Source organism: Podarcis filfolensis (assembly GCF_964270895.1).
Source record: "Podarcis filfolensis genome assembly, chromosome: 8".
Lineage (NCBI taxonomy): Eukaryota > Metazoa > Chordata > Lepidosauria > Squamata > Lacertidae > Podarcis > Podarcis filfolensis.
In genome coordinates this window covers 18,613,732-18,622,698 of record NC_139611.1, presented here as the reverse complement: position 1 = coordinate 18,622,698, position 8,967 = coordinate 18,613,732, and the positions used below count along the sequence as shown (strand labels likewise).

At 45.3% G+C, this 8,967-nt stretch overlaps 1 protein-coding gene across 1 annotated transcript in view; it reads left to right on the top strand.

Annotated features, from left to right (window-relative positions):
• Positions 1 to 1,329: 1,329 nt before the first annotated feature.
• LOC310769539 (uncharacterized protein C1orf159) overlaps positions 1,330 to 8,967 on the top strand; it is a 35,265-nt gene continuing 27,627 nt past the window's right edge. The window contains exon 1 of the mRNA XM_083629013.1: positions 1,330 to 1,382. The gene's annotated coding sequence lies outside the window, so the exon portion shown is untranslated. The remainder of the gene's footprint in view (positions 1,383 to 8,967) is intronic.

Below are 8,967 nucleotides of genomic sequence, written 5' to 3'. Positions count from 1 at the left end.
GCAGCGTCTCGTTCTCGCCTGAAAACTACACTTCCCAAGAGGCGCCGCGGTAGAAAGAGGGGAAGTGGGGCAGGCGAAGCGCGTTTACCTGGACGAGGTGAGGCACGGAAGCGCGGTGGCTGATGGGAGATGTAGTTTCCGAGTAGCAGGAGGCTCCAGCGGCGCAGGCGGGCCGTAGGGCCCCGGCGGGACTACAAATCCCAGAGAGGAGCGGGAGGGAGCGGGGCAGGGCGCCGCCTCAGGGCGGGGGGTACGAAAGGGAGCCGGTTGGAGTCGGCTGTTGCCAACGGCTGTTGGGTCCGCTCGCTCAGGTGAGGCCGGGAAAGAGGCGCGGGTGGGCGGGGCTGTCTCTCGTCTTTCCCCCCATCCCTCCTCTCTGAAGGTAGAGCCCCTGAAGAGCTGGAGGAGGGTCCCCCGTTGTCCCTCAGCGAGCATGGAAGGCTCAGGCAGTGGCGCCTCCTGCTCGGGGGGTCGGGAGGTGGGGGGGTCGGGTGGAATCTCGCCTTGACGTCATCTGCAGTGACCTCCCCCCACATAGGCGTCTGGGGATCTAACTTGACCCTTCCACCCCACCTCCCACAGACAAACATTTGTGGGCATCTAGCTTTGCCCCCCTTTCCCTTCCCATATATTTGGGGGAGTCTAGTCTAGACTATTTCCTCCCCTATGCATTTGGGCTAATATTTTAATATTTTAATGTTGTATTTTAATCTTGTTTTTAAGTTGTATTCATTCAACTTGTTTTTATTATATCTTGTTAGCCTCCCTGAGCCCGGCCGTGGCTGGGGAGGGTGGGGTATAAATAAAAACTATTATTATTATCTAACCCTGACCTCCACCACCTACACACACACACACATACATTTGGGGGAGTCTCGTCTTGATACTCCTGTGAACATACACACAGTTGGGGTTTTTTTGAGAGGAGGGGGGTATTTTGCCAGGAGCATTTTGGCATCTGTATATTTTTAGGGACCAAGGGTGAAGCTTTGCTCTCCCGTCCTTATGGGACGGTGTCCTCTTGACTTGTTAAATATTTGGGACAGAAGGTTCCCGTCTATATTTGTTATGAAACTTGGTTCTTGTTTTCATACGCACCTTGATAGATGCTATGGGGGGTTGGAGAAAGAAGTGGGCTAGTTTGGGGGGTGATTTGAAGGACGGCCTGCAGATGGGTGGGGTGTACATAATATATCATTGATATTATTATATGGAGTTTTGCATATACTGCCAATCAGCTGCCCCCTCCCTTTTCCACTGAACTATAGCTTTAACTGGTGCACACCTGACACCTCATGGACCAAATGAGGAGGTCTGGTGGGCCTAGTGGATACTCCCCGCTGCCAACCTGAGTCAAGGGACCTTCGGTACCTACCCTTAAGGTCAGTTGTGCATAAGAAGTGGGGCCTTCTTGATGGTGATCCTGGACCCGACGTCCTCACCTTGCTCTGTGTAGCCAGTTGTTTAGGTCAGCATTGAGGACCTTCCTCTTCAATGCTGTGTTTAACATGAGATTCTAATTAGCCTGCGAGTTACAGAGCAGCTTGTTAAAAGTTTTTTTCTGTGCTTGGCAATGTGGATGCCATATCTTTATAACTTGCCCTGCTCTGGTTTGTATGTTGCTTTGTGAGGACGTAGCCTTCAAGAATATATTTAATAAAGGAGTTAGTCTCTCACAAAGAGAATGGCCCAATATTGGATCTCAGGGTTGACCCACCTACTCACCTATGAAAATGAGAAGCTCCCCTCAAAAGGGAGTGTTTTAGGCCTCACATCTGTATGTCTGGCTCCCTACAGACACTCTAAACTGAAGTATGTCGGACTGTAAAACAAGCAAGTTCCAATAAGGAGAATATTATTTATTTTATAATTCCACTTAATATCCCATCTTCTTCCAAGGCATACAAGGTGAGGTACCTTTTGTCCTCAGAATAGCTTTGTAATGAAGGTTAGGCTGAGATAGTGACCGGCTCAAGTTCACCATTGTAAGAAAAGTTTTGCATGGTGTTTGTTGTGGGTTCACTTCCCCCATCTGAATTTAATTTATAATAAATAAGTGAGTATGTCTTTACTTCTTATTGAAGTGGGGTGGTGAGTATCTTGGCTCTGGCATCTGATTTTTACAGAGAGACATATCTTGGGTTCCCTTATTAATTTGACTTTTAAATGATCAGGTGACGGGAAAGTGCCTGAGAGCTGCTGCTGCTGCTAGCCAGAGCGGACAATACTGGGCAAGATGGAGAGCTTTACCTGGTGCACACCTGACACCTCATGGACCAAATGAGGAAGTTTGGTGGGCCTAGTTAGACCTGCTGACTGGGTACTGGGTCTGGCCTAATATAAACAGCCTTTTCGTGTTTCTGTGTTGCAGTTTTAAAGGAAAAGCAACACATGGCATCTCAAAAGATTAACTGACTCATTTTGGTAGTGTGCTTGTGGAGAAAATTACCTGGTACCATGTGCATGCAGCAGGCAAAGAATGTAATGGATATACGAACAACTAGACAATACAGCCTGTACTCTGCATCTATAGATAAAGTTGGCAGTGGCTGTTGCAAATTTTCTCATTTCTACAATTCAGTAATGCTTTTAGGTGTGTCATGGGAACTCTCACAGCTACTGAGTACTGTTCTGAAAAAGCTTCATGTTCTGAGCTGCATATATCCAATTCTTCCTTTTCCTGCTAATTGGGGTGTGTTTGAGGTATGTGTAATAAAAATGGAAACTGCTGTGAAGGTTCCTTAATTTTTGAACTGCTTGGTGAGACCCGAGCATCTTACATAGGTGAGTGGAAGCATCTGTGCTTTGGAGTTTGACCCCTGTACCCATGAGGACTATAAACGTGACTTCCTTATTGAGCAGGACAAGCATAAATTATCCAGTGAAAGAAACAACAAAATGACGAACAAAATGAATTTCAATAGGGACAAATGTAAGATTCTGCATGTATGCAGGAAGAACCAGCTATACAACTATAAGATGGGGGGACACCTGGCTTGCCAGTAGTACATATGAAAAGGATCTTAGTAGACTACAAGCTTAACATGAGTCAATACTGTGATGTAGCAGCAAAAAAACCTAATGCTATTCTAGGCTGAATCAACAGAAGTATAGTGTCCTGATCAAGGGAAGTTTTAAAATGTGGCTCTTTTTGGGGGGGCGCGTTATTGGATTATTGTTTTGATTTTGATTTTATATAGAGTAATACCTCTGGTTACATACCATCCTCCTTGTGAATGCTTCAGGTAACCAGCTCCACTAACCCGGAAGTAGATGCTCCTGGAAGTGAACTTTGCCCCGGGATGTGAGTGGAAGTTGCACACCAAAGGCACGCGCGCAGTGGGAAGCCCCATTGGCAAAAGCGCACCTCATGTTAAGAACGGCTTCAGGATAAGAACAGACCTCCGGAACAAATTAAGATCGGAAACGGAGGTACCACTGTATTGTGATCTTTTTTCGTGAACCGCCCTGAGACCTCCGGGTATAGGGCGGTTTATAAATTCAATGAATGAATGAATATTACTATTCTGTTTTGATCAGACCACACCTGGAGCCTTATGAGGAATGGTTGAGGGAACTGGGTATGTTTATGCTGGAAAAGAGGAAACTAAGAGGAGACTCCCCTTCATGGATCACTGCCTCCCCTTCATGGATCACTGCCTTGCCGTGGCGAAGGGGCTTGAAGAACTCAGAGAAGCTATGAACTACGCCGAGCAGGGCACACAAGATGAACAGGTCATAGTGGAGAGTTTTGACCAAACGTGATCCACCTGGAGGAGGAACCGGCAAGCCACTCCAGTATCCTTGCCAAGAAAACTCCATGGACAAAGACAACAGGCATATAAAAGTTATGACGCTGGAAGATGAGCCCCTCAGGTCGGAAGGCGTCCAACATGCTACTGGGGAAGAGCGGAGGGCAAGTACAAGTAGATCCAGAGCTGATGAAGCGGCTGGGCCAAAGCCGAAAGGACGCTCAGTTGCGGATATGCCTGGAAGCGAAAGGAAAGTCCAATGCTGTAAAGAAAAATATTGCATAGGAACCTGGAATGTAAGAACCATGAACCTAGGTAAGTTGGAGGTGGTCAAAAATGAGATGGCAAGAATAAATATTGACATCCTGGGCATCAGTGAACTAAAATGGACGGGAATGGGCGAATTCAGTTCGGATGACCATCACATCTACTACTGTGGGCAAGAAACCCATAAAAGAAATGGAGTGGCCCTCATAGTCAACAAAAGAGTGGCGAAAGCTGTACTGGGATGCAATCTCAAAAATGATAGAATGATCTCGATACGAATCCAAGGCAGACCTTTTAACATCACAGTAATCCAAGTTTATGCACCAACCACTGGTGCTGAAGAAACTGAAATAGACCAATTTTATGAAGACTTACAAGACCTTATAGAAGTGACACCAAAGAAGGATGTTCTTCTCATTATAGGGGATTGGAATGCTAAAGTAGGGAATCAAGAGATAAAAGGAACAACTGGCAAGTTTGGCCTTGGAGATCAAAACGAAGCAGGGCAAAGGCTAATAGAGTTCTGTCAAGAGAACAAGCTGGTCATCACAAACACGCTTTTCCAACAACACAAGAGACGTCTCTACACATGGACATCACCAGATGGGCAGTATCGAAATCAGATTGATTATATTCTCTGCAGCCAAAGATGGAGAAGCTCTATACAGTCAGCAAAAACAAGACCTGGAGCTGACTGTGGCTCAGATCATCAGCTTCTTATAGCAAAATTCAAGCTTAAACTGAAGAAAGTAGGAAAAACCACTGGGCCGGTAAGATACAATCTAAGTCAAATCCCTTATGAATACACAGTGGAAGTGAGGAACAGGTTTAAGGATTTAGATTTGCTGGACAGAGTGCCTGAAGAACTATGGATGGAGGCTCGTAACATTGTACAGGAGGCAGCAACGAAAACCATCCCAATGAAAAGGAAATGCAAGAAAGCAAAGTGGCTGTCCAACGAGGCCTTACAAATAGCGGAGGAGAGAAGGCAAGCAAAATGCGAGGGAGATAGTGAAAGATACAGGAAATTGAATGCAGATTTCCAAAGAATAGCAAGGAGAGACAAGAAGGCCTTCTTAAACGAGCAGTGCAAACAAATAGAGGAAAACAACAGAATGGGAAGAACCAGAGATCTGTTCAAGAAAATTGGAGATATGAAAGGAACTTTTCGTACAAAGATTACCATAATAAAGGACAAAAGTGGTAAGGACCTAACAGAAGCAGAAGACATCAAGAAGAGGTGGCAAGAATACACAGAGGAATTATACCAGAAAGATATGGATGTCTCGTACACCCCAGGTAGTGTGGTTGCTGACCTTGAGCCAGACATCCTGGAAAGTGAAGTCAAATGGGCCTTAGAAAGCACTGCAAATAACAAGGCCAGTGGAAGTGATGGTATTCCAGCTGAACTATTTAAAATTTTAAAAGATGATGCTGTTAAGGTGCTACACTCAATATGCCAGCAAATTTGGAAAACTCAGCAGTGGCCAGAAGATTGGAGAAGATCAGTCTACATCCCAATCCCAAAGAAGGGCAGTGCCAAAGAATGCTCCAACTACCGCACAATTGCACTCATTTCACACGCTAGCAAGGTTATGCTTAAAATTCTACAAGGAAGGCTCAAACAGTATGTGGATCGAGAACTCCCAGAAGTGCAAGCTGGATTTAGAAGAGGCAGAGGAACCAGAGACCAAATTGCAAACATGCGCTGGATTATGGAGAAAGCTAGAGAGTTCCAGAAAGACATCTACTTCTGCTTCATTGACTATGCAAAAGCCTTTGACTGTGTCGACCACAGCAAACTATGGCAAGTTCTTAAAGAAATGGGAGTGCCTGATCACCTCATCTGTCTCCTGAGAAATCTCTATGTGGGACAAGAAGCTACAGTTAGAACTGGATATGGAACAACTGATTGGTTCAAAATTGGGAAAGGCGTACGACAAGGCTGTATTTTGTCTCCCTGCTTATTTAATTTATACGCAGAATACATCATGCGAAAGGCTGGGCTGGATGAATCCCAAGCTGGAATTAAGATTGCCGGAAGAAATATCAACAACCTCAGATATGCAGATGACACAACCTTGATGGCAGAAAGTGAGGAGGAATTAAAGAACCTTTTAATGAGGGTGAAAGAGGAGAGTGCAAAATATGGTCTGAAGCTCAACATCAAAAAAACGAAGATCATGGCCACTGGTCCCATCACCTCCTGGCAAATAGAAGGGGAAGAAATGGAGGCAGTGAGAGATTTTACTTTCTTGGGCTCCATGATCACTGCAGATGGTGACAGCAGCCACGAAATTAAAAGACGCCTGCTTCTTGGGAGAAGGGCAATGACAGGCCTAGACAGCATCTTGAGAAGTAGAGACGTCACCTTGCCAACAAAGGTCCGTATAGTTAAAGCCATGGTTTTCCCAGTAGTGATGTATGGAAGTGAGAGCTGGACCATAAAGAAGGCTGATCGCCGAAGAATTGATGCTTTTGAATTATGGTGCTGGAGAAGACTCTTGAGAGTCCCATGGACTGCAAGAAGATCAAATGCATCCATTCTTAATGAAATCAGCCCTGAGTGCTCACTGGAAGGACAGATTGTGAAGCTGAGGCTCCAGTACTTTGGCCACCTCATGAGAAGAGAAGACTCCCTGGAGAAGACACTGATGCTGGGAAAGATGGAGGGCACAAGGAGAAGGGGGCGACAGAGGATGAGATGGTTGGATAGTGTTTTCGAGGTTACCAGCATGAGTTTGACTAAACTGCGGGAGGTAGTGGAGGACAGAGGTGCCTGGCGTGCTCTGGTCCATGGGGTCACGAAGAGTCGGACACGACTAAACGACTAAACAACAACAACAACAAGAGGAGACGTGATAGCCAATGGCTACAAGTTACAAGAAAAGAGATTTCAATTAAACATCAGGAAGAACTTTAAGACAGTAGGAGCTGTTCAACAATGGAATGGACAAGGTGGTGGATTCTCCTTCCTTGGACATTTTTAAGCGGAGGTTAGATGGTCATCTGTCATGTATGATGTAATTGAGATTCCTGCATTGCAGGGGGTTGGACTAGATTCCATCCAACTCTACAATTCTGTGATTCTATGAAAAATGATCTGGAGCAGGACTGGGGGTTGCTGTGCCTTGATTCTGTTTCCTTGTTTTGTATGTCTCCATCCCTGGATAGAGAAACCTTTCGTATTGGGGATGTCCTGTAGCAAAAGTTTCATCCAGCTACGGCAGCTAGAGGTTTTATTATTATTATTATTTAAATGACTATTACATAAAAGACAGCTGTGTAATTTAATACACCAAACTGAAATAAGTCCCCGTTACTCCTGGAAGCAAGGCTGTCCAAAGGGGAGAGGAATGGGCATGCCGCCTTAAATAATAAATTGGTCAGATTCCTGGAATGGGCAGGGGATGCCATTCAAACTTCTTGAAGGTGTTGATGAAGGAAAATTTGTTGGTATATTTAGCAGACAATGCAAGGCCCAGCAAGAAATAGAGGGGTGGGTGGAGAAGCATTACATTTCCGGCACGAAAAGGATTCCAAACTTTGAGTTAAGAGAGGGGCTGTGACAGCCTTGAATTTTCTTGGCTTCTCTGACTTCTGAGCCTTTCTCTGCAATATCCGGTTGTCTGATAAGTCCTACCCAGGCAGATTTCAAATAAAGTGTTTCAATCCTTTTAAGAAGGTTGAACTATCTAGTTGGGGCTTTAGAGTCTGGTATTCTCTCTGCATCCACAACTCTCGCTATACTGTGTGCATTTTGTAAGTCTCACATAGTCTTGAGTTTTTCTGGGTTGTGTTTGCACTAATTCCTGCAGCTGTACAAGAATCGTGATGAGTCAAAGTTGGCTAGAGCTACCAGCAGAGCAGGCTGTGCAACTGTTGCCAAACTGTAAAAAAGTGGGGATGACCCCTTCTCGAGATGCCAGAAGTTTCCAAAATGCCAATGGCTGAGTCATCTCACTGTGCTTTGGCGAGTAAAGCCCTGTCAGTCCTACGTGTGTTCTTGTCTAGAAACTTAGCCGAGAGACCTAGCTGCCCTGAAACAATGGCAGAGCCATGGGAACATTCTTTGGGGAAGGACAGTAGCTCAGTGGTAGGAAATCTGCCTTGCATGCAGAAGGTTCCAAGTTCAATCCCCAGCATCTCCAATTACGCCAGGGAGAGCCTCCAGTCTGAAACCTGGAGAATTGATGCCCGTCAGTACAGACAGTATTGAGCTGGATGAACCAATGGTCTCTTGACTCTATATAAGGCAGCTTCCTGTGTTCCTGTGCTGGATGCACCTAGGATATGGTGACCAAATTTCCAACACAGATTATCATTGCTGAGCCTCTACACTCTAACCTTAAGGGTTAGAACTTGGTGAAATAAATGGCACTGTTCACTATAGACCTTAGCATGAAGTACAGTGGTACCTCGGGTTAAGTACTTAATTCGTTCCAGAGGTCCGTTCTTAATCTGAAACTGTTCTTAACCTGAAGCACCACTTTAGCTAATGGGACCTGCTGCTGCTGCCGCACCACCGGAGCACGATTTCCGTTCTCATCCTGAAGCAAAGTTCTTAACCCGAGGTACTATTTATGGGTTAGCAGAGTCTGTAACCTGAAGAGTATGTAACCTGACGCGTATGTAACCCGAGGTACCACTGTAGTTGCTTTAGGCAGTGATTTCTACAGAAAGTCTGACATTCCTCTTTCTGCAGTGTGTGTGTGAGAGAGAGAGAGAGGGAGGGAGAGAACTTTTCCTTTAAGGTACAAAACTGTCTCCGGTCAGCCCTGGAAAATTTTGAGAACACATTGACTGTGTGTGTGTTCGAAAGCTCAGGAATTGAAAAGGGTTTGAGGATCTGCCCTACATTTACTCTATTATTTTGAACCTTTATTTCACACAAAGTGGACCAGGTTCTGCTAATGAGAAAGCCCTGAAGTGCAAAGGTGGTGTTCAT